Source organism: Castanea sativa, chromosome 4 (genome assembly GCF_040712315.1).
Source record: "Castanea sativa cultivar Marrone di Chiusa Pesio chromosome 4, ASM4071231v1".
NCBI classification, from domain to species: domain Eukaryota; kingdom Viridiplantae; phylum Streptophyta; class Magnoliopsida; order Fagales; family Fagaceae; genus Castanea; species Castanea sativa.
This window is the reverse complement of record NC_134016.1, coordinates 9,475,884-9,503,591: the sequence shown is the minus strand read 5'-3', so window position 1 is coordinate 9,503,591 and position 27,708 is coordinate 9,475,884. Positions and strand designations below refer to the sequence as shown.

Here is a 27,708-nt window from a genome sequence, read left to right as displayed (position 1 = left end):
CTCTCCTCTCCCAATAGCTTACTAGAAAACCACCATTTCAAACCATAGGTAGCTCCCAATGCCTAGTATGCCCACTCTTATCAATTAAAGGGGGTCCCCTAATCCACCTTATGTACAGAGGCTGTGTACACGAAGTACCCTTATCCATCCACAAATTAAAAGACAATTTTTCTCGTCACAAAGTTCTAAGTACATGACACAGATGGGCTCATTTTTCACTTATCACTCTAGTATAGATCAATGAACCATACATGTTAATCTTCAAGAATAGAGATTTTTTATTGTGATTGTGATAGAGAGAGATAACAACAAAAACAGACCCAAATGGCACTTGAAAGGCATATAAAATAGCATATAAAGAGAACTTCTACTTTGGTGACTTTTACTGGTTCATTGCGTATAAAACAACATATAAACTATGACCATATCTCCCATCATAATTTTCATATTTTTCAGATGACAATTTTAATAAAACCTAACTCTTTAAGAAGCCACAAAGCTAAAACCTAGTTCAAAAACAAACCCAACAAAGCTAAAACAGCAACAATAATAATGAATAGAGAAAATTCTAACAGAGAAAACCTTAAGAAGCCACACTCAAATCAGAGTACATGCACAAGCCACACTTAACTCAGATTAAATGCAAAGGGAAAAAAATTGAACTCAGCATTTAGAAATTACCTTAATATGTTTATAATCCTTTAACTTTGAAGATGGATTGGGTTGAGCTTCGGCTATGGTGAGGGTTATGGTGAGAGTTTTGGGTGTGGTTTTGGGTTAAGCTTCGGCCTACGGGTAGAAATAAGAGAACTTGAAGGTGCGTTGAACTTGGAAAGGGTATACTCTGAATGAACTGAGGGAGATAGAATGGATTGAGGGTGGCTACTGATCAGATTGAGGGAGGGAGACAAACTGTTTTGGAGACATTACATTCGAAATTCCATTTTATTCTGCATATAACTCGGTTTCTACGATGCCGAGTTTTGAACAGTGACACGGGAATATTTTATTGCGGAAAAGCCACGGTGGTGATCCAACGTGGCAACAACTTGCCCAAAACTTAGCCTTGTAATAATTGAGTTCCTTAAGTAACTCAATTTTATGTTGACCGAGTATCGAAATAGGGACATGCCCCTAAATAGTTTAAAAACAGGGACATATTGCTTGATTTTTTGCTCAAAAGGGGAAAAAGCCTAGAATCTCCTAAAAATGAGTGTGAAATTGGTTGTGATCCTAAAATAACTCTAAATAAATTAATAATAATTTGACGTACAAGGCGTGAGTTGATTAATAAAACTCAGAAAAAGTTGTAATGAAGTTAAACTAAGGTGAACCTGGTTTAAGCTATGAGTGGAAAGAGAAGAAAAAAGTAGTTGAACTTCTTAAATCTCTCATAAAATTTTAATTTTTTATGTGCACAACCAATAAATATGAAAATTTTGATTATTATGTAAAAATTGAAGGATGTTACAATTGATTTTGTCAGGGTAAGTATTAATTTTAATTTATTTTCTTACAATGCTGCAACGTAACCACATATATATATAAAGTGAAGATTTCAAGTAATTTGTATTTGATTTTTAGAAATTTTGATATTGTTGTTGTTAACTCAAAGTTGCTTATTGGAAATTAAGATCATCTTATTGTAAATTTAATCATAATTCTAATACTTAGTAAATGGGTACCAATCCAACATAAACGACATCTTACAACAAAATATTTTCTAAACAAAATTCAATTATGTTTTATTATAAACTTCAAAACTAACTATATTTATAAGATGGCCAATAGAAGTAATCATAAATACTTCCAACTGTTGTGAGTTTATTTTTATTTTTCTTAGTGCTTACAAATATTTATAAATAAATAAAAAAGTGGTTAAATTTCTTAAATCTCTCATAAAATTAATTTTTTTTTTAATTTTAATTTTTTATGTGCACAACCAATAAATGTGAAAATTTTGATTATCATGTTAAAATTGAAGGATGCTACAATTGATTTTTTCAAGGTAAGTATGAATTTTAATTTATTTTCTTACAGTGCTGCAATGTAACCACATATAAAGTGAAGATTTCAAGTGAATTTGTATTTGATTCCTAGAAATTTTGATATTGTTGTTGTTAACTCAAAGTTGCTTATTGGAAATTAAGATCATCTTATTGTTAATTTAATCATAATTCTAATTGTTGGGAAATTTAGACCTTGATTGATAGAATTAAAAAGTTTTAAATCCACGTTGTTAATTAGATTTATTATGAATAAACCTTATTAAAACAAACTAACATCAATATCAAGTAGCAGAAAAGTAAATAAGACAAGATATGATGACTAGGAAAACCAATGAAACAAACTAATTTCATAATAAAAAAACCTTGGGGGAAACCTTCCCGAAAAGCAATTCACTATAGTAAAGAGAAGTTTCAGATCTAGTACAAAACTTTTGTCCCTAGACTCTACAATCCTCGTAGATGAACTTACAGTAGAAACCTTCTATCACTTTAGAACTTTTGAACTCTCCAATATATGAACATCAGCCTTTTGTACGGATCCCAGTACGTGACTAACCAATGATGCATGACTCCTAATATGTGACTAAGAAACCAACTAGAAGAAGATTTTGGTTGCAAAGTTCTTCACTTCATTAATAATGAAGATCAAGAAGCACTTGATTATAAAACCCTAAGGCCCAAAGACGCAGTAGCTTCTTTCAGAGAGAATAAGGCACTTGGTCACTTTTTGCATGTGTTCTCCTTGTATTCTCTCATGTGACAGCCTTTAAAATAAGCCTTATATATGTCTAGGGTTGTGAGAAAAGAAACGCTACACATACATGCTAGCATGAGCCGAAAATCAGATCTGGAAATTCTAATTTCGTAATTCTTGATAGATACAGTTGTTGAGCTATCTATCAAGACCTCGATAGATATATCTGTTGAGATATTTGTCGAGCTTCATTAAACCTCGATAGATATTATCTGTTGGTAGCTGTCGAGAATCTGTCCAACTTTAATGAACAGCTTTTCTTCACTTGTTTTTTGGTCAAATTTTCATATATTTAATACTTAGCTTGAACAATATGTTTCTTAAAGTGTTAAACATATCCTAGATTTACCCAATTACAAGTAAAGTGCGTTTTGTCAAAGGATTAGCCAATTATATAAAATATGTCCTTAACAGTCTCCTCCTTTGGCAATCCGTGACAAAACCACAATAAACAAATGAAATATGAGAGAAGTCATAAATCACTCAACTCATACTCACTTGTTGAATACAATAAAATCTATCCAAATACAAACTCTTGAAAAATTTTGCATGGAAAGAAAGACTTTAACAGCCTGTATTTCTGAAACTCTTCAAACAAAACTCATCACGGCATCTTAATGTGAAACAGAAATAAAAGATTGCATACAATAAATAAGAAACATGTGTATAAAGAGATAAAAAAAAACATACGTAGAGGTAGGTGAAAAAGACATACATTATCATATATATATATATATATATCAAGGATAAGCATAATGTATGTAAACATGGTCACATGACTGGTGTACAAGAAGCTAAAAGAAGCTCCTAAAACAACAAGAAGGTAAACACTACCCTTTACAAAGACATGTATTTCTCCCCCTAATATGTAGAATCTTAAAAAGAAACCACATGTTCTCCACAATTTCTCCCCATTTTTTTCATGATTGACAAAGGATACAAAAAGCTAGAAAGCTTCACTCGAGAAACATAAAGATGATCAAGGGGGCACAAGGAATTCATATAAATGCATGAATGTAATGGACAAAGATGCTGTGGATGACAAGATAAAAGAAAGATGCAAAACATGTGAAAAATAACGCATGCAAGTGGATCTCAACAGATCGAGAAGCTGTCAAGAAGTTGTCGAACAGAAGCGAACCTCAATGGATTTAAAATCTGTCGAGGATCTATCTAGCAAATAGAAAGTTTCTCGATGGATTGAGAATTTGTCGAGAAGCTATCGAGACAAAGTCTAGAAAGTTCGATGGATCAAGTGTTGGCTAATCCTTTGATAAAATGCACTTTACTTGTATTTTGGTAGATTTAGGGTGTATTTAATACTTCAAAGAATAAGAGTTCAAGTTTAGTATTGGAGCCATGCAAATCTGTCCAAGAAACAAGTGATAGGCCAAAAACGTATTGATCCCTTGTGATGGATTAATTGATTAATTAGTCAAGTTATTAATTAATCAAATTAACATGCAAACTGCGTGATAGCATAAACAAATCATCAATTATACTAAGTATGCAGCGGAAAATAAATGACATGGTGATTTGTTTACGAATGGGGAAAACCTACACGGCAAAAACCCCACCGGGTGATTTTAAGGTCACCACTCCCGAAATTCCACTATTATCACAACAAGAGGTTATAAGTAAAGGAATCTCGAGTACCTTACCAACCTACAGTTGAACCCTTACCCCAATACCTAATTGGACTTGTTCTGTAGTTACAATTTCTCTTTTCAATGCACGGCTCTCAAGTACGTGACTAACCAATTGCGCGGATCCTAGTATGTGACTTCAATCACCAACTAGAGAAGGTTGTTAGCTGCAAAGTTCTTCAATTCATCCACACAATGAAGATCAAGAAGATGCTCAGTTATAAAACCATAAGGTGCACATTACACAGCAACTTCTTCACAAGAGAGATGAACTAGGGCAAGAACTTTGTTTCTAGTCACAACTTGCTTGAACAAGGATTTCTCAATGCTTGAGTAACTTGTGTCTACTTTGACGGTCTTTAAAATAATCCTTTTATATGTCTAGGGTTAGGAGAAAAGAAGGCCCAAAGACACATCCACGGATTGGAATTAAAACAAAACTCAAAATCTATTTTTCTTAAACCTTGACAGATAGAGGTGTCGAGATGTTGTCGAGTAGCTGTCGAGCAACGGGGCTGGAATAACTCTTTAAACCTCGACACATGCTAGCTGTCGAGTTTTAATGAACTTGCACTTTTCAGCTTGTTTCTTGGACAGACTTGATGACTTCAACACTCGATCTTGAAACACTGTTTCTTGAAGTATAAAACTCATCCTAAATCTACCTAATTACAAGTAAAGTGCGTTTTATCAAAGGATTAGCCAATTACATAAGAGAATGACATATGTTCTAAACAAGTGAAACAAATATGTCCTAACAACAAGTGAAGAAGTGCTGATTCATTAAAACTCAACAGCTGCTTGACAGATAGCTATCTATCGAGGTTTAATGAGGCTCAATAGACATTATATATCGAGGTATCTATCAAGCTTACGGAAATTAGAATTTTTAGATCTGATTTTTGGTCCATGCTTATGTATTTATGTAGGGTTTCTTTTCTCACAACCCTAGACATATATAAGGGTTGTTTTAGAGGCCGTCACAAAAAAGAATACAAGGAAAACACATGAAAAAGGTGACCGAAGCCTTATTCTCTTTGAAAGAAGCTACTGCGTCTTTGCGCCTTAGGGTTTTGTAACCAAGTGCTTCTTGATCTTCATTGTTGATGAAGTGAAGAACTTTGTAGCCAACATTCTTCTTCCTCAAGTTGGTGAGTGAGTCACGTACTGGGATTCATGCAAAGGAGCTAGTCACATACTGGGATCCGTGCATCAAAAGGGTGACGTTCATATATTGAAGAGTTCAGAGGTTCTGAAGTGGTAGAAGGTTTCTGCTGTAAGTTCATCTACGGGGATTGTAAAGTCTAGGGAAAAAGTTTTGTACTAGATCTGAAACTTTTCTTTACTATAGTGAATTGCTTTTCGGGAAGGTTTCCCCGTAGGTTTTTTATTGTGAAACTGGTTGGTTTCATTGGTTTTCTTGGGTCATCATATTTTGTCTTATTTACTTTTCCGCTGCATATGATTTTGACATAATATTGATGTTTGTTTGTTTTAACAAGTTTTATTCATAATAAATCTAATTAACAACTTGGGTTTAAAACTTGTTAATTCTATCAACCATGGTCTAAATTTTACAATAAGTGGTATCAGAGCGGGTACACTCTGATTGGATTAATTTCCTGAGTGTGATCCTTGACCCCCATTGTCATGGATTGTGGAAAATCTCTTTTGATTCCTCTTTTATTTGATGGCACTAATTATGCATACTAAAAAGTTCGTATGAAAGTTTTTTTTGCAGGCTCTAGGTGAACAGGTATGGCAAGCTCTTGAAGTTAGCTGGATTAAGTTAAAGGAATCGCCGGTGGGTTGGGATGATGCAATAATCATAAAGGTAAATTTCAATAGTAGGACCTTGAATGCTTTGTTTTGTGGGGTGACCAATGGGGAAAGTTGCCAAAGAAGCATGGACCATTCTGGAGACCACCTATGAAGGTACCAAGGCAGTTAAGATTGTGAAGCTTCAAAGACTCACTAGTAGTTTTGAAGAAATAAAAATGGAGGAGGATGAGACCTTTGATGAGTTCTATGCTAAACTCAAGGATATTATGAATTCTGCTTTCAACCTTGGAGAATTTATAGCAGAATCTAAAATCGTTAGGAAAATCCTTAAGTCCTTACCTGAAAGATTCCATGCTAAGATCACTGTCATTGAAGAAGTGAAGGACATTGTTCAACTTCGTTTGGCTGAGCTTGTAAGGAACCTTCAAACCTATGAAATGGGATTAGAGTTAATGACAAAAGGTGGAAAGAGTAAAAGCTTGGCTCTTAAGGGTATAGAGAAAGAGATTAAGGACTCTGAAGATGAAGATGATGATGATGAGGATGAGGATGAGGATCTAACCTTCATAACTGATGAGATTATTAAGCTTCTTCAATTTAGGAAAAATGATAGGGGTAAACCTCCTAGGAAATTTAAATTCTCTAGGAAGGGTAAGAATGAGAAACCCCTCATCCAATGTCATGAGTGCAAGAGTTTTGGTCATATGAGGATAGAGTGTCCAAACTACCTTATGGGGGAAAAGGCCAAAAAGTCAGAAGATAAAGGATTGGTCGCTACTTGGAGTGACACTGATAATGACTCTTCTGATGAGTATGTGGATGAATGTAGTCACGTTATGGCCATTGTTGCCTTAACCGATAAGGTGATTGTGGAGAGTGTTAGTGACAGTAAGGATTCTTCTGATGAAGAATTACATAGGAAGTTGACACTTCAAGAAGCCTATGATAAGTTATGCACTGAATTCATAAGATCTGAAAAGATTTCTCATCTTTGTAGAAAAAAGTTTAATGAGATAAAAACTGAAGAAGCTGATCTATTAGTCAAACTAGATGAGGCTACAAGGTTAGTTAAGACTCTTATTGTGGAGAACACCTCATTAGAAGAGAAAGTCAAGAATCTCGAGGTTGAGCTTAGTTAAGCTAGAACTCAAATAGAGAGAATGTCTAGTGCAAAGCTTGATGAAGTCTTAAGTGCTCAAAAACCTAGTTCTGATAAGATTGGCTTAGGATATGCTGTCTTCTCCTCTTCCACGAATACTGGATCAAGACTCTCATTGTACCTCAATTTGAGAAAGATGATAAAGGTATGAATCCAAAACTGTTTTGGCTAATTCTAAATCCTTTGTTAGACCTCATGTTTGTCACTATTATGGTGTTTTTGGACACATTCATCCTAATTGCTTTAAGCTATATCCTTAAAAGCTAGTGTCCAAATAGTCACAAGTTTCCTCTCAAGGACCTATACCTTTGTTTGGAGAGTTATTAAAAACTTTGAGCTTTTTAACTCAATTTCAGGAGAATTTTAGTTTTTCTATGTCCTTTAGTAGATATATTAGGACACGTACCTTTTCATCTTCACGGCCAAAGGCTTGTGCTGTGTGGGTGAGAAAGGAGCCGAAGACTTAATTGTCTTTTCTGTTGTCCTCTGCTTTAATTCTTTCTATCTAAAGTAGGACTCTCTTTGCTTGATTTCTTATCTGTTTTTGGAATCATTCATTTGCACCTTTCTGTCATGCCTTCATACATTTGCATCTTTCTTTTATGCTTTCATATTGTTTGTTTGTTCTTGTTTGGTAGTTTAGCTTTTATTTTGTTTTTTTTTTTCAAAATAAATAAAAAAGGGAAAAATTAGAAAAATACAAAAACAGTGTGAGTTTGTGTACATTGGTTCTTGTGAACCTTAAAATGGCCATTGAAATAAAGTTCTCTAAACTTTGCATCTCTTGTAGCTTAGATGAGCATCTCTATGCGCAACTAAGCAAGTGAGTTTTGTGGCTCTTTGTTTGTGATGAGTAAGGTTAAGTGATCTCTTATACTTAACACTTGTATCACTTTTTTTTTACAAGAAGGACTAGAAAATCCTAAGAGAAAGGCATAAATAACCATCTCACCACTATTACCCACCAATCATGAAATGACATCTATATGTTTTGGCATAGCAAAAGTGCAATGTCAAAAAGCTTAACATAATTGGGTATTTCTTTTCTCTCTTTTATATACCCATGCATGATATGCTTAATAAAAAGAAAAATATGCAAAGAAAATAAAAGAAAAAAGAACAAAATCCTTTAAAACATGATTACAAGCGTGTATTCTAGGAGATGTGGGAGTTATAGGATGTACCTCAAAGGTGATAGTTCCTATCAAATAGTTATGATTGTGTGTGAGTTAAATTGATTTACTCATACCCCAAATCGTCATAACATAGAGACACTTATGCAATCTTGCGATGTTTTCACACACAACACGTAAAACTCTTTGCTACTCTTGATACATGTGCATGTATAATGTGATTTGGCCATCACCAGGTTTACATGTATTAATTTATGCTCACTAAACTGTCTTAACTTATTTTTGAAATATAAAATTGGTTAGACTTGTTGTGTGTGTGTGTGTATTTTTTGATCAAAATACATGACACTTTTTTTTTTTGAGAGATGTTTTTGAGAGATCAAAAAGTTGATTGGATCTTTGGTTGAGTAGCATGTTTGATTGCATTCATGTCTGTGTTTTTCTCTTCTTGAAAAAAATGTTTTTAAAGCAATCTCGACAGCTCCTCGACACCTCTCGACACTTGGCTATCTATCGAGCTCTTCAGCTTTTTCTTATCGCAATCTCAATAGCTCCTCGATAGCTTCTTGATCCATCAAGAAATTTTCTGTCTGCTCAATAGATCCTCGACACCTTCTCGATCCATCGAGGTTGGCTTTATAGCTGCTAGACACCTCTTGATCGATCGAGATTCTCTTGCAAGCATTTTTTTCACATGTTTTGCATATTTATTTTATCTTGTCATCTATAGCATCTTGTTTCATTACATTCATGCATTTTTATGGATTCTTTGTGCCCACTTGATCATTTTTTATCATCTTTATGTTTCTCGAGTGAGACTCTATAGCTTCTTGTACCATTTGTCAATCATGACAAAAAAGGGGAGAAATTGGAGAAATTGTGGTTTCTTTTTTAAGATTCTACTAGTTAGGGGGAGAAATACATGTCCATGTAAGGGGGAGATGTGTTTCATCTTGTTAGGGGGAGTGCTTATCTCCTTATTGTTGAAGGAGCTACTTTTAGTTTATTGTTCTTGTACATCGGTCTTGTGACCATGTTTACATACATTGTACTTATCTTTGATATATATGTGATGATGTATGCCTTCTTTACCTATCTCAACATGTGTTATTTCTTTTCTATCTTTATACACATGTTTCTTATAAATTGTATGCAATCTTTTATTTTTGTTTCACACAAAGATGCCTTGATGAGTTTTGTTTAAGTGTTTCAAAAATACAGGTTATCAAAGTCTGCTTGCCATGAACTCTCTTCTTGCAAAAATTTTCAAGGGTTTGTGTTAGGATATATTTTATTGTACTTAACAAGTGAGTATGAGTTGAGTGATTTATGACTTCTCTCATATGTTCATTTGTTTGTTGTGGTTTTGTCATGGATTGCCAAAAGGGGACATTGTTAAGGACATATTTTATGTAGTTGGCTAATCTTTTGACAAAACGCATTTTATTTGTATTTGGGTAGATCTAGGATGTGTTTAATACTTCAAAGAACAAGAGTTCAAGTCTAGTATTGAAGCCATGCAAATCTGTCTAAGAAATAAGTGAAGAAGTGCTGATTCATTGAAGCTCGACAACTGTTCGATAGATACTATCTACCGAGGTATCTATCGAGATTACGAAAATTAAAAATTTCAGAACTAATTTTCAGCCCATGCTTATGTATTTGTGTAGAGTTTCTTTTCTCACAATCCTACACGTATATAAGGCTTGTTTTAGAGGCTATCACAGAAAAGAATACAAGAAGAACACATGAAAAAATGTGACTGAAGCCTAATTCTCTCTGAAAGAAACTACAACGTCTTTGCTCCTTAGGGTTTTGTAACAAAGTGCTTCTTGATTTTCATTGTTGATGAAATGAAGAACTTTGCAGCCAACATTCTTCTTCCTCAAGTTGGTGAGTGAGTCACGTACTGGGATTCGTACAAAGGAGTTAGTCACGTACTAGGATCCGTGCATTTAAAAGGTGGCATTCATATATTGAAGAGTTCAGAGGTTCTGGAGTGGTAGAAGGTTTCTGCTGTAAGTTCATCTACAAGGATTGTAGAGTCTAGGGACAAAGGTTTTGTACTAGATCTGAAACTTCTTTTTACTATAGTGAATTGCTTTTCGGGAAGGTTTCCCCCAGGTTATTTATTGTGAAACTGGTTAATTTCATTGGTTTTCCTAGGTCATCATGTCTTGTCTTATTTACTTTTCTGCTGCATATGATTTTGACATGATATTGATGTTTGTTTGTTTTAACAAGTTTTATTCATAATAAATCTAATTAACAACTTGGGTTTAAAACTTGTTAATTCTATCAACTGGGGTCTAAATTTTCCAACATCAAGATTGCGTTAACTTCTATCGAGACAAGAAGAAAGAGGGGCTCGATAGATAGCAATCCGTCGAGAGATATCGAGAAGCTGTCGAGATGTGCAAAAACAATTTTTCAAAGAAGAGAAAAACACAAATATGAATACAATCAAGCATGCTACTCAACTAAAGATCCAATCGACATTTTAAGCTTTCAAAAACATCTCTCAACAAGAAAAATGTCAAGCATTTAGATCCAAAACACACACACACACACTAAATAAGTCTAACCAATTTTATATTTCAAATAACAAATCAAGATAGTTTAGTGAGCATACATTAACACATGTATTCCTTGTAATGGCCAAATCACATTGTACCTGCACATGTATCAAAAATAACAAAGAATATTGCATGTTGTGTGTGAAAAAATTGCAAAATTGCATAAGTATCTACATGTTATAACGATTTGAGATATAAGAAAATCACTTTAACTTACACATAATCATAACTACTTGATGAGGACTATCACTTTCAAGTTACATCCTATAACTCCCACATCTCCTAGAAGACACGCTTGCAATCATATATAAAACATTTTGATTATTTTTGCTTTTATTTTTCTTTGCATATTTTTCTTTTAAGCAAACTATGCATGGGCATATAAGAAAAAGAAAAGAAATATCCAATTATGTTAAGTTTTTGACATTGCACTTTTGCTATGCCGAAGCATACAGATGTCATTTTATGATTGGTGGGCAATAGTGGTGAGATGATTATTTGTGCCTTTTTCTTAGAATTTTCTAGTCCTTCTCGTTAAAAGGAGTGATAAGAGTGTTAAATACAAGAGATTACTTAATCTTACTCATCACAAACACGAGTCACAAAGCTCACTTGCTTAGTTGTACATAAAGATGCTCATCTAAGTTACAAAAGATACAAAGTTTAGAAAACTTTGTTTTAATGGCCATCAAAGGTACACAAGTACCAATGTACACAAAACACACACTGTTTTTGTATTTTTTTTTCAATTTTTTTTATATTTTTTATGAAAAACAAAATAAAACAAAACTGAAAATAAACAAATAAAAACATGTTAAACAAAGCAAAGCATAAACTAGACTGACTTAAAACAAGAAAGCAAAACACACAAGTAATGCAAAATCAAAAACAAGAAGGAGAGAGAGAAAAAGTGACTAAATCACTTGAAGCCTTTTTCTTTCCACACCTAGGAAGAACCTTTCCGTTTTGCAAACCCTTGATCCGGCGGTGAGGGGGAAGAATTGAAACCGTTCAAGTTCAAAAGGAACATTAGGGCTTTGACTAGATCTCCAAGAGGAGCAAAAGAGGATGGAAACTAATTCTGGTTTCCCGATGAGATCATGTTGTTGCTCGGTTGAGTGGCTAACCACTTATAGCAATTAGGTCAAGTATGTCCAGCTACTTCACAGTGATGACAAAGATACTGCTTCTTCTATTTAGGCTTTTGAGTTTTTCCCTTCTTTGCCCTAGGGTTTTTAGTCTCTTTCTTATCCAGCTTAGGGGGTGTTCTTAAGATAGATTTACCCTTGTCTATGTTCTCACTAGCTAACACATTTTTCACATCATTGTTTTCAAATTCAACACTATTAGTAGGAGAAACAAAAACAGCAATACTAGTAGAAGCAATACTAGGAGAAGAGAAATCATACCCTAAACCGGTTCGATTGGAGGCAGATTTTTGAAGATTGAGCATCTCGTCAAGCTTTGCACTTGAAGTCCTTTCCAGCTAAGCTCTAAATTGGAACAATTTTGCCTCAAGCTTTTTGGTCTTCTCAGCCAAGAAATTATTCTCAAATATCAGTGCTCCAATGTTCTGATTGGCTTCATCAAACTTTGTGGAGATTTCTTCTCATTCAAGCTCCACTTCACTAAGCTTCTTGGTGGCCAACCTATACAACTTCTTATATTTTTGTCGAGACCTTGTATAATTTTGCATAGGCTGTGTAGATGTCATCTTGTTCATTCATCTTCTCAAATTTTGACTCCACCAAGTCATTTTCTTCATCCACATCTTCAACAATCCCTTTAGTAGGATTTACAGTGGTAGTGAAGGCATTTAGGATTCCATCATCCTTATTGTTAGAATCATCTTCAGGCTTCGTGTTGCTCAAAGTAGCAGCAAGTGCCTTGCTCTTCCCAATGGTCTTGAGATACGTAGGGAACTCTTGTTTCATGTGACCGAATCCTTGACACCCAAAGCATTTTGGTCCTGAGGGAATAGTGTATTGACTGCCATCCCTAGCATCCTTCTTTCCTTTGTCTTGGTTCTTGAACTGAGACGAACTGGACTGCTTGCGGTCTTTGTCAAATCCTTTAGCATTGGCATTCTTCATAAACTTTTTGAATTGCCGAGTGATATAGGATTTCAGCTTAGAATCTTCATCATCTAAAGGCTCATCAGTGTCACTACTCTTGGCCTTCAATGCCATACTCTTGCCCTTACTAGATTTCCCAATCCTTGTCAAACCCACTCATAGGTCTGCAGATTGCCAACCAGCTCTGTTAAAGAAATTTTGTCAATATCTTAGATTCTTCAATCGCGGTGATCTTGGCATGAAATCTCTCGGGTAGAGATCTAAGCACCTTTTGAACAATCTTGGGTTTGAGAATGGTTTCCCCAGGATAAAAGGTTGAGTTCGCTATGTCCTTGAGCTTGGCATAGAACTCATCGAGTGACTCATCCTCCTCTATCTTAATCTCTTTGAAGCTTGTAGTAAGCCTCTGAAGCTTCAAATCCTTGGCAGCCTTAGTTCCTTCATAGGTTGTCTAGAGGATGGTCCATGCTTCCTTAGCAGTTTTAGTAGAGGATATCTTCTTGAACTCCTTATTTGTGACCGCACTGAATAAAGCATTCAATACCCTGCTGTTGAAGATTGTCGCCTTGATCTTAGCGTTATCCCAAACAGCCGGTGCTTCCTTTGGCTTGGCCTAGCTTATCTCCACAACTTGCCACATTTTCTCATTTAAAGGCTGCAAGAAAGCTCTCATGTGTACTTTCCAGTAAGCATAGTTAGTGCCATCAAATAAATGATGTATAATAAGAGACTGCCCTTTATTCATGACAAACAGGGGTCAATAGATCACACAACAAAGATTAAGAAATAATTAGAGTGTGCCTACTCTGATACCACTTGATGGGAAATTTAAACCCCGGTTAATAGAATTAACAAGTTTCAAACCTAAGTTGTTAATTAGATTTATTATGAATAAATCTTGTTAAAACAAACTAACATCAATATCATGCATCAGAAAAGTAAATAAGATAAGAGATGATGACCTAGGAAAACCATGAAATAAACTAGTTTCACAATAAAAAACCTGGGGGGAAACCTTCCCGAAAAGCAATTCACTATAGTAAAGAGAAGTTTCAGATCTAGCATAAAACCTTTGCCCCTAGAATCTACAATCCCAATCGATGAACTTACAGTAGAAACCTTCTACCACTTCAGAACTTCTGAACTCTCCAATATATGAACGCCACCCTTTTGCACGGATCCCAGTACGCGACAAACCAATGATGCATGGCTCCTAGTACATGACTAACACACCAACTAGAAGAAGATGTTGGCTGCAAAATTCTTCACTTCATCAACAATGAAGATCAAGAAGCACTTGGTTACAATATACTAAGGCACAAAGACGCAGTAGCTTTTTTCAAAGTGTATTCTCTCATGTGACGGCCTTTAAAATAAGCCTTATATATGTCTATGGTTGTGAGAAAAGAAACCCTATACATACATGTTAGCATCGGCTGAAAATCAGATCTGAAAATTCTGATTTCGTAATTCTCGATAGATACAGTTGTCGAGCTATCTGTCAAGACCTCGATAGATACATCTATCGAGCTATCTGTCGAGCTTCATTAAACCTCGATAGATATTATCTCTCGGCAGCTGTTGAGAATCTGTCTAGCTTTAATGAACAACTTCTCTTCACTTGTTCCTTGGTCCGATCTTCATGGCTTTAATACTTGGCTTGAACAATATGTTTCTTGAAGTATTAAACACATCCTAAATCTACCAAATTACAAGTGAAATGCGTTTTGTCAAAGGATTAGCCAATTACATAAAATATGTCCTTAACACTAATAGTTAGTTAATGGATACCGATCCAACATAAAAGACATCTCACAACATAAATATATATATATATATATATATATATATATTTTTAATTCAGTTATGTTTTATTATAAACTTCAAAACTAACTATATTTATAAGATGGCCAATCGAAGTAATCATAGACACTTCAAGTATTGTAAGTTTATTTTATTTTTCTTAGTGCTTCCAAATATTTATAAATAAATAAAAAACATTACTGCAGGCATAACATATGGCACTAACCATTTCTTCGGTTAGAGAAAGTACATATAAATTACAAGAGAGAACATAAGTAAACAAAAAGTAACCCAAAAAAAAAAGGAAAATGCAACATTTGATAACACACATACAATGTACTATGAAAGTGAAGCACACATGAAACTTGACTACATTCATACCAAATACAAGGCTTTTACTTTGCTCAATTTTCCAAACCATTACTCTTTCTTCTCAAAACCTAAATCATACTAATTAAGAACAGAACTAGGATTAGGAGGGATTGGAATTTCTCCAGTCCATTCCAACATTAGTACAACTTTCTTCATTAGAGGACGAAATGATGGCTCATCTATGCACCAAAGTGCCACTTTAATCATTTTCTCCAATTGTCTCATTTCAACCCCTTCATCTTTGACATGTTTACCTAACTCGCCACACTCAAAGCATCTATAAGCCCATTCTTTAAGAATAGCCTCTTCCTCAGGAAGATTACTATCCACATTCTTTCGGCAACATATAATCTCCAATAGGACTATTCCAAAGCTGTAGACATCTATTTTGACTGTCACAAAAGAGTTTCAACAATGCCATTCTGGTGCAACATATCCCATTGTACCTATGAAGTCAGTGGAGGTTTTTCTTTGGTTTGGCTTCAAGAACTTTTCCAGTCCAAAATTAGACATTTTTGCACACCTATTCTCATCCATTAGTATGTTATGAGGTTTTATGTCACAATGAATGATTTGTGACGTACTCTCTTCATGGAGATAAAGAATTTCTCTTGCAATGTTGCAAGCAATTCTCATTCTTTTGTTCCAAGAAAGTATTTTCTCATGCGAAGAGTATATCTGCAAGTGACCCATTGCACATGTACTCATATACTAAGAGCCTATTCGGTGCATTGTGGCAATACCTGAGAAGACGAAGTAAATTTTATGATGTGTCTTCCCAATAACTTTCATCTTAGCCTGAAACTCTCTTTCTTGATCAACTAACAATTTCTCGAGTCTTTTCGTAGCTATAATCTTCTGGTCATTGCCTATTGTCCCTTTATAAACTATGCCAAATGATCCTCTGCCATGTTCTTCCTTCAATCCATTAGTGATTTTTTCAAGTTCTACATAAGTAATTGATCGTGGACCAACATCCTCATCGCTTAAGACAATCTTTCCCTTATTTGATATATTTTCATATGCAAAAAGTGTTGGCTTTATAAAGCCTTGACTTAAAATTCAACAAAGTACTCACAAGAAAGAGAGGAATTAAAATTTTATTAGAGTACTTCAAACTCACAAACAAAGAGATTGGGCTACTACCTTGAAAGGTCACTATAGCTTTTTCTCTCACACACTTTCACATCATACATCCATCCCCTTTTATAGGGTGACGTTGCAAGAGTTGTCATTATTGTCATGACTCTTTGTTTCATAACAAAAAATTCTAGAATGTGAAAGATTCAAAGACGTAGACATTATGGAATGACAATAGACACAAACAATTATGGAAAAATAAAAGACACAAACTGTTATGAAATATCAAGAGGCACTGTTTGGTTTACCACTTCCAACACTCCCCCTTAATCCAAAAGCATCTTCACACCAAGCATTGTCCTCAATCTTCTGAATCTATTAACTGGTAAGGCTTTGGTAAAAATGTTTGCTACTTGCTCTTCTGTATTGCAATATTGGAGCTTCACAACTTTCTGTTTCCTGTAATCTCTCAAGAAATGATACTTCATGTCAATGTGTTTGCTCCTTCCATGTTGAACTGGATTTTTAGAAAGTTCTTTGGTAGACTGGTTATCCACATAAATGATTATGGATTCTTTTTGTGGATGATCAAATTCTTTTAATAAATTCTTTAACCATACTGCTTCACAAACAAAAGAGGATGTTACAACATATTCAGCTTCACATGTTGACAAAGCTACAATACTTTGCTTTTTGGACATCCAAGTAAAGCTATTGATCCAAGATAGAAAACATATCCAGTAGTGCTTTTCCCTTCATCTTGATCACCTCCCCAATCACTATCTGAATATTCATATAATGCGGCATCATTATTATATGAATAAAAAAGACCAAAATCCATGGTACCTTTTAGATATCTTAGGATCCTCTTTGCTGCAAGTCAGTGACATTCCTTTGGTTTCTTCATATATCTGCTAAAAAGACCAACACTACAAACAATGTTTAGCCTTGTGATTGAGAGGTACCTTAAACTTCCAATCAAACTCCTAAATAGAGTTGGATGTATAATTTTTCCTCCTCCTTCTCTTGTCAATTTTAGATCCACCACAACAGGTGTATTGACAGCATTGCAATTTTTCATATTAAATTTGTCAAGCAATTCCTTTGCATATGTTTTTTTTTTTTTTTTTTTTTTTTTTTTTTTTTTTTTTTTTTTTTTTTTTTTTTGACGTTTGAGAATGCCATTTGGTTGCTGTCGTACCTCAATCCCAAGGAAAAATGACATAAGTTCAGAGTCGATCCTTTCGAAGCCCTTAAACATAGCTTGTTTAAACTCATGGAACATTTGCTGACTGTTTCCTGTGAATGACAAATCATTAACATAAAGGCAAGCTATAAGAATTTCACCATGGGCATTCTTCTTGATGTAGACTGCATGCTCATAAGGACACTTGACAAAACCACTTCCTTGAAAATATCTGTCAATACAAGAATTCCAAGCTTAAGGAGCTTCCTTTAGCCTATATAAAGCTTTCTTCAAATGAAACACCTTGTCTTCTTCTCCTTCAATCACAAAACTTACAAGCTGCTCTACATACACCTCTTTTTCAATTATATCATTTAAGAATGCCGATTTGACATCTAGTTGGTATATTTTCTAACTGTGATGTGCTGCAAGAGAAATCAACATCCTTACCGTGTCAAGTCTTGCACTGGAGCAAGACTTCTTCATAGTCTACCCCCATACTTTTGCTTGTAACCTTTAGCTACAAGTCTTGCCTTATAGCGCTCAATTCTCCTATCAGTTGTGTGCTTAATCTTATACACCCATTTCACACCAATGGTTCTTTGACCTAGAGGAAGTGTAGTAAGTTCCCATGTGTTGTTTTTCTCAATGGCATAAATTTCTTCTTGCATGGCATTCCTCCAACAATTCTCTTTCATAGCTTCTTTGAAAGTAAAAGGCTCATGGTCCACATACAAATAAAAAAGATTTGTCTGTTCAGTTTATGCATAGATATCTTCTAGGCCTCTCATTTTGATTGGTGTTGGAGATGGAGAAATGTTACCTAGGCATTGGATTGATGAAGTGCCTATTGATGATGCATAGTGGTGGGGTGTTAAAGAAGGTCTCTCTGAACCTTCATAATTCACATCTTCTTCTTGCCTTTCTAACTCAAGTCATTTCTCTCTACTTGTGATGTCATCATTCCATCCCTATGACTCTTCTTCACTGAAATGACATTTCTACTCACCACTACTTTGTTGGTAAGTGAATTGTAGAGTCTGTAAGCTTTCGACTCCTCATTATACCCAATGAAGATGCATTTCTCCCCATGATCGTCCAACTTCTTTCACTTAGTAATAGGCACTTGAGCATATGCAATACACCCAAAAATTCTTAAGTGTGTCACACTTGGTTTGTAACCACTCCATGCCTCTTGTGGTGTCATATTCTCGACACTTTTTGAAGGGCATTGATTGAGTAAATAGGCTATACATGCCACTGCTTCTACTCAGAAATTATTTGGCAAACATTTTTCTTTAAGCATGGTCTTTGTCATATCATGGATCGTTCAATTTTTCCTCTTTGCAATGCCATTTTGCTGTAGTGTGTATGCAATTGTAAACTGTTGCTTGATGCCATTTTTCCTACAATAATCTCAAAATTCATTTGAGGTGTACTCACCACCTCTGTCAGATCTAAGTATTTTGATCTTACAGCCACTTTCCACTTCAACATGTGCCTTGAAACTTTTGAATATAGTGAAAGCTCCAAAATAAATTGGATCAAATGGACTGCAAATATCCCTGTGTACCAGCTCTAATGGGTTAGGTGCTCTCCATGAACTCTCACTTGGAAAAGGACTTCTTTGTTGCTTGCCAAGAGTGCATACCTCACATACATATTCTGGCTTTCAATACTAGGCAATTTGTGCACCATGGATGATGTGGATAATAGTTTAAGCCCACTGAAATTGAGATGCCTAAGGCAAAGATGCCACTCCCATGACTCATTTTTTACAAGCCCATGGAAACATTTCTCCATTTTTGAGTTAAGATGGAGTGGAAACATACGATTGTGACCTATTTGAACTTTTGCAACAAGCTTTCCTTTAGCGTCCTTCAAAACAAGAGAGAGTTTCTCCATGTGTATAATATACCCCTTTTCTAGGAGTTGCCCAATACTAAGAATATTGTTTTTCATGTTGGGCACATAGTACACATTGGAGATAAATTGCAAAACACCATTCCTTTGACATATTCTAATTTTTCCTTTTTCTTTTATTAGCAATTTGGATGAGTCTCCCTAATGGACATCGCCTTGAACACCTTCAACAAGCTCAACAAAGAGCTCCTTTTTTCCACTCATGTGGTTGCTAGCTCCAAAATCAAGATACCACACCTCTTACGAATTATTTACCTCCTCTTGTGCAAAAAGAAGTGTTCATTTTTCTTTTTCTACATTTGATGCCTCAACAACATTTTATTGTTCATTGTGCTCCTCAAATTTATTGTACCAACAGTCTGATGCATAGTGTCCAAATTTGTTGCAATTGAAACATTGGACATTTCTATTACCTCCACGTCCGCGAGCATATCTGCCTCTGAATGTTCCTCTTCCACGACCCTTGCCATGGTTGCTATTGATATATACTCCACGGAAGCCATTAGGCTTCTCCTCTCTTAGAGTCAATTTTGACTCTAATGCTTGCTCAATAATGACAACAAAGTTGGAATTTTTTTTCCATACGCTACTCATGCACTTGAAGAGATTGAGAGAGACTCCAAATCTTTGGACTCTTCAATAGCCACCATGACATGCTCATATTTATTTGCAAGAGATCTTAATATTTTCTCCACCACACAAACATCTTCAATACTCTCTCCATTACTGATGCAGCGTGGGTGTGTAGATGTAGAATCTGTAACACCCAATTACTACAACTCTTCCACGAAACCTAATCTCTACAAGAACACTAGGTTAGTAAGCAAAATAATAGAGAAATCCTCTCTAGCAAACTTTTATTAATAAACACATAACATCAATCAACCTCTCTATAAAGAGTATTTATAGGAATAAAATTTCTCCTATCCTTTTAGGAAAGGAAATAATAAACCTACTTCTACTTGAAAAGGAAAAACAATTTAATTAGGAAAAGAAAAACAATCAAAATCCTAGTTAAACTAGGAAAAGGATTTTAATCAAATTTATAAAAATCAAATAAATCCTAATTCTACTAGGAAAGATAAAACAATGTAAAATATTAAAACATTTTCTTCTCCCTTAACCGATCTGCATCAATTACTTTTCAAACGATTAACAATTACAAGTAATCATGAAAAATAATCATAAATAATTTCACCATCTTTCATGTGAGCAACTTCAAACTCGGCACAAAGAGTTTGTAAACGAACTATTTTCACACGATTGACACTCTTGAAAAAAATGCCAAAAATCTCCCATGCTTCTTTACTCGACTCTGCTTTGGCAATTTTCTCAAAAGTTGACTCATCGACCCCTTGATAGAGTAGAAATCGTGCCTTCTTGTCTTTCTTCCTCTGATCCTTGAGCAAATTTTTTTGCTTTCCATTGTAGGTGGCTTCTTGCTCACTTGTGGGTATTACATACCCATCAGTGACGAGCTCCCAAAGCTCTTGTGATCCAAACAACACTTTCATTTGAATCTGCCAACTCTCATAATTTTCTTTCCTCAATTTAGGAATTTGTGGTTGCACCATATTAGAAGACATCTTCACTAATGGTGTAGACAAAGACTCTAGGCTCTAAGAACCTGGCTCTGATGCAACTTTGTTGGCTTTATAAAGCCTTGAATTAAAATTCAACAAAGTACTCACAAGAAAGAGAGGAGTGAAAATTTTATTATAGTACTTCAAACTCACAAACAAAGAGATTAGCCTACTGCCTTGAGTGCTCACAAGAACTTTTCCTTTCACACACTTTCACATCATACATCCATCCCCTTTTATTGGTTGAAGTTACAAGAGTTGTTATTATTGTTATTACTCTTTATTTCATAATAGAAAATTCTAGAATGTGAAAGACTCAAAGACACAAACGTTATGGAATGACAATAGACATAAGCAGTTATGGAAAAACAAAAGACACAAACAGTTATGAAAAAACAAAAAACACAAACTGTTATAAAATATCAAGGGGCACCTTTTGGTTTACCATTTCCAACAAAAAGACGGGATCTGCAAATAGCGATTCCAGAAATGGCCAACACAATGAATGCAAAACCAAAAGGCTAAGATGTACGTATCTTGATGAAGGCTAAGGCTGCCTTTGGGTCATTAGGTATTTTGATGTTCACAAATCTCAAAGGAAGCTTTTGTTTTCTGCATACCCTGTCATTGAATAGCGCAGCTTCACAGCTACAGTCCTGCAAACATGCATCATTGCAATCCTGTTTGGTTGACAATAATGACTGAGAGTAAGTAACATTCTCCCATATGATGCCAGGCACTTCTTCCATGGTGATATTCATGCCTTTTTCATTGCAATTTTCTGTGGTGGAATTCCTTTCACAGCCTAAAGTTCTTTTGCTCTCATCAATAAATACAAAACCTGGAAGACATGTGCAATTTATATCATTACCACCTGCTTTACAAAATGCATTGACGCCACATAAACCCCTAGGAAAACATATGTTAACGCCTGGTTCAGTTAAAGGTGACCATATAATTGACCAACTACCATTCGGTTTCTGCAGATTGTATGAGTACAGCCGCAAGAATCCATCATCCTCCATTCTCAGACGGTAGAGTACGGTACCCTTTGCAGAATTTTTTGATGGAGATATAGTCAAATTGAAACTGCTGTTGGTCACGTAAAGAAAACCATGATCATCAAGGTTTAGACTACCATTCGGTATACCACTACTTGTGGACCAGTAGCCATATTCCATTGTTAAACTGGTTCCAACTGGGTATAGCGCGACATATCCATCTTGTTGCATAACGGCACGAAATCTACCCGTTGATTGGTTAAACTCAGACACAGTGGACTTCAACACAACGAAATCGTCAGCAAGTAGTCGCTGAGTTGGTAAAAGGGTATCTGTTGGATGTTGGAAACTCTCCCATATTGAAAGGTTACTTGAATTATAGACAACAAAGTTGCCTGTATCAAGTATGGAAGCTGAACTTGCAGACCTAAAATTTGCCACGCTTGTCTCTGCTCCTTGCGCTGATTGCAGAACCAAACGTCCATCACTTGTGAAATTCAATATGACTTTAGCAGAAACTGGAGGATTGTCTCGGTTGGCTGTCCAGACTACAGTCTTTTGAGGAATCCTTGCAAGAAAAACTCCTACAGCAAAGCCATTGCCTTGCTTGTAGAATCCAAAGGCATATAGACCAGAAGGTGATAGCCATCAGGACTTAGTGGTAGGTGTTAAAATAGAGCCTGGCTTCACAATGGATTGCCCTACTGTGAAAATGGCTGAGAGGAGAGAAAAAAGGAAGATAGGTGTCATCATTGAAGAATAGAAAAGATCTCAGTCTCTGTTTATCTTCCGTGAAGAATTAAGAAATCCAGCTTCGCATATATAGTCAACAAAACAAGCAATAATTATTATTCTCCATCACGCCAATTATTATTACAAAATAGTAACCATCACGCCAATTGCTTTCATTCAAGAAAATAATAATAATAATAATAAAAGTAGGCCAATTTCTTTCTCAGGGTAAGAAGACAAGTCAATACTGACTAGTGGGGCTAAAATTTATTCTCAGTAACTGAAAGGTTTTTTTTTTTTTTTTTTTTTTTTTTAAACGACAGAATTTTTATTTTAGTTTAATATATATATATATATATATATATATATGAAACTTTTTCCTAGAGACTTAAACTCTGATCCTTGCCTCCCCACACTTCACAAACACTTATTCTTGTGAAGTGACCACCGCACCAAGAGTGTGCGGTGGTACCGAAAGTTTTTTAATTTGTTTTAGATTTGAATACCTTTTTTTGGGAAATTATTGTGTACTCACAGAGTACTATAAATGTGTACTCCCACTTCTCACATGAATGGTGAGTCCCACTAATTAAATTCATGATAGGACTCACCATTCATGTGAGAGAATGGAGTACACATTTATGATACTCCGGAAGTACCTAATAATTTTCTATTTTTTTTTTTGGTTTTAATAGGAGTCATTAATAACTTTTCTTTCTTTTTTTTCTTTTTTTGATAGGAAAAAGTCATTAATAGCTTGAATACTAATTAGAAATTTAGTATCCAATTTATGATTTGTAATGTAAACTGACAGTGCAGTATGATTTTACAAATTTGTGATCAATATATACCATAATTATATAGTGTTTAAGGTTAGCATTAAGTGCTTCGAAATTGGTTTCCTCTTTAAAAAAAAAAAAATTATTCATAAACGAACCCAAAACAATAACTTAATCAATCTCAACATCTTTACGTTCCCTCAAAGAAATCTTGCACTACATGTTTTTACATTCTAGATTTTCCTCATGGAGTTGGTGATGTAGCGGTGGTGGAGGTGGACTGGTGGTGTTTTTCTGAAAAGTATTTATGAATTATGAAATTTAAACTTAAGATTTAGATGCTCTATAATTCCAAGTAAATTTCGCAAATTTTAATTACCTTTCTTTTAAAGCCAATCTAGGAAGTGGTTGGTCTAGTGATCATGGACTCACTCCTAAGGGTTTGGGAGGTTGAGGTCCAAAGTTCGAATCCTACAATGAGAAATGCCTGGAAAATAATTTCATGCTCTTGGCTCATACTCACTAGCATCCTTGATAAGGTTTGGTGTACAACTATGGCTCCTCCAAGTCCCCTAGAGTCAAGGCCAAGTGGAAGACATCAACTCAAGTCAGCCCTCTCTATGCATTTTTGTCCCATTAAAAAAATCTGGAAAAATTAGCATTGAGATAACTCTTTTTTTTTTTTCTTTTTTTTTTTTAAGAAACACACACCAGGGAGAGTGTAAATAGGTTTCTAATATAAAGGCACACTACTAAACATTTTGACTTAACCGTTTTAATCAAACTTAATGTACTACACATAAGGAATTTAACCTAAATTTTTTCTTAACCAAGAGTAATAAAATTCCAATAATATAGCTGCACATAGACATAGTACAATATGATTCTAAACACGTGTCAGCATCCTATAGTGTGCAAATCAATGAATAATTTTATCTAGTGTGTGTATATATATTAAATATTTTGTATAATTACTAGGGATGACAATTTAAACCCGACCTTATAGGTACTAGCCTCATCTATCCCACATAGCAGATGGGACAGGGATAGGACTTAAAATTTTCCCTTGCACTCGTCTCATTTATGTTTTAAAAAATGTTTTTTTTATAGTATTTATGTAGATGTTTTATAAGGCTTAAATATATGTAATGTATTATTTTAGCTTTTTTATTTTTTTTTTTAAAGAAACTTATATTTTTATGTTTTAAGACTTTATTTTTTTTATTTTTTAAATGTTAAAAATATGGGCCGACCTAACTTGACCCAACTCGACCCGGCAACTCGATTGGACCGACTGATTTTCAACTTGTTGAAAATATGACCTTTTTTTTACTCGGTGTGTTCTGGCCTGCAACTAGATTGACCAAACCCAATTGTTTGCTATGTCTAGTTGTATTGTTATTATTATTTTATTTTATTTTTTTTCTTAGAAACAAACACACACACAGACAAGGGAGAGGAAATGGAATTTTAACAGAAAAGCACACCACAACTCCACTCAAAAGCCATGGTAAGTTGGAATACTTGGAAAGTTGGATATATTTTTATGTTAGTAGTTATTTTTTGATGTTTTATAAGTTTTAAATTTGTGAATGACATTCTTACCGAGTACCCGCTAGAATGGGGTGGAGGAAAAAACTGCTCTCATTATTGAGTATTTATTTTTATTACTCCTTAACATGTGCTCTTAGTACCCTTGTTAAAGGGAAATTATTTTGTACTCCTAGAGTACCATAAATGCGTACTCCCTCATCTCACATAAATGGTAGATCCCACTAATTAAATTCATGGTGGGATCCACCATTCATGCAAAAGGAGGGACTACGTATTTATGGTACTCAAGGAGTACCTAATAATTTTTCCCAAAACATTAGGCAACATACCTTTGAATTGATTCCCCGTAAGGCCTATTTTCCGTAAATTGCTACAATTAACAAGAGAATGAAAGAAATTCATTTCATCATCATCATCTCCACTTCCTAAATTATTTTCACCAATTAATAATACCTCCAAATGGTGTAGGCCTCCAAAATTGACTGAAACTTTTACCATAAAATTGTTCGTGCTAACTTCGAGGTGTTGTAGCTCTAAAGCATTAGATAATGAGACTGGAAGAGATCCGATAAATTGGTTTTCATAGATTAGAAACCACTAGAGATGTGGAAGGGTGAGGAATAAGTTTGTAGGAAGACTTCCACTAAGCTCATTTCCAAACAGAATAAAATTAGTAATAGATGAAAGATTATATAAAGATGGAGGGATCAAACCAGAGAGTTTATTTTCAAACTGTCCAAGTATATTTAAGCTTCGTAGTTGACCCAGGGCATCTAGAATGTGTCCTCCCAAGACATTTTCGCCTGCAGATAAAACTTGGAGAGAGCTAAAGTTCCCAATGAAAGGTGGGATTCCTCCCATGAGATTATTAGTGTGAACAACAAGAAACTCCAGCTTTGATAAAGAAGCATGCTCCTTTGGGATTGACCTTGAAAGGTTATTAGCGCCAACTCTAAGAATCTTAAGGTTGAAGCAATAGGAAAGGGTTGCAGGAATTTTTCCTTGGAAGGAGTTATTAGACAACCACAATACTTGCAACCTGGATAGACGGCCAACTTCATCAGGGATTCTGCCTCCAATGGTGTTGTTTGCTAGAACAATTTCCCTAATGAAGCTGAGGTTGCCTATGTGTGGAGACAAGGAACCCACCAAACCTCTGGTACTCAGATCTAATACAGTGACTCTTTTATGCTTTTGGCCGCAAGTAACACCTTCCCACTCGCAGAAATGGAAGGAATCATTCCAACACTCTTTCTGACTTGATGGTACCAAAGAGTACAAAGACAAGCACTTCATTTCTGACTTGTTTCTAAAGGTCATTGATGAGGTTGGGTTTCCTCATGTTGTCCAAATTATTATTGATAATACATCTGTTATGAAGGTTACAGGATCTATTGTTGAAGCTGAATATCCTCATATATTTTGGTCACCTCCTCCATTGATGGTACCAAAGAGTACAAAGACAAGCACTTCATTTTTAACTTGTTTCTAAAGGTCATTGGTGAGGTTGGGTTTCCTTATGTTGTCCAAATTATTACTGATAATGCATCTGTTATGAAGGCTGAATATTCTCATATATTTTGGTCACCTTGTGTTGTGCATACCTTCAATTTGGCCTTGAGGAATATATGTGCACCTAAGAACTCTTTGCAAAATGAGGTTCCATATAATGAATGTAACTAGATTGCACAAGTTTTAGATAAAGCAACTTTCATTTGTATTTTCATCCAAAATCATTCTATGAGATTATCAAATTTTAATTCATTTTCCCCTTTGAAGTTACTTGTTGTTGCTGAGACATGATTTGCTTCAATAATCATCATGCTTAAAAGATTGTTTCAAGTAAAACAGCACCTTCAAAATATGGTCATTAGTGAGGAATGGATGTCATATAAAGAAGATGATGTAGGAAAAGCTCAAACTGTGTGGGATTATGTTTTGAATGATTTGTTGTGGGACAAGATTGCATATATTCTAAGATTCACAGGACCTATTTATGATATGCTTCGAGTGGCTGATTGGATAGACCTATTCTCCATAAGGTGTATGAAATGTGGGATTCCATGATAGAAAATGTGAAGAAAGAAATATACTGGCATGAAGGCAAGGAAGACTATGAGAAGTCTCCATTCTATGATGTGGTACACATTATACTCATTGAACGGTGGACTAAAAATTGCATGCCACTTCATTGCCTAGCCCACTCCTTGAATCCGAAGTAATTTTTCTATCTCTTTAATATTTTCTTTTATATTCTTAAGGCATTTCTAATTTTCTAAATGAATAAACTAAACTCATTAGTTGTACTTATTTATTTGCTTTTAACTAGGTATTACACTAATCAATGGATTGAGGAAGTCAAAGGTCATGTTACGCCACATAAGGATGCTGAACTTTCTATGGAGAGAAACAAGTGCCTCAAAAAATTCTTTCCTGATCTTGATGATAGGAAGAATGTTACAATGGAGTTTGGTTTGTTTTCAAGAATTGGGGCTTATGATGATGATAACATGGATGATAGGTGGATCTTGGATCCAATGCTTTTGTGGTCAAATTATGGG

The 27,708-nt window shown here is 35.0% G+C and overlaps 1 pseudogene; it reads right to left on the bottom strand.

Moving 5' to 3' along the window:
* Nucleotides 1–15,387: 15,387 nt before the first annotated feature.
* LOC142632256 (G-type lectin S-receptor-like serine/threonine-protein kinase LECRK4) lies at nucleotides 15,388–22,835 on the bottom strand (annotated as a pseudogene).
* Nucleotides 22,836–27,708: the final 4,873 nt, after the last annotated feature.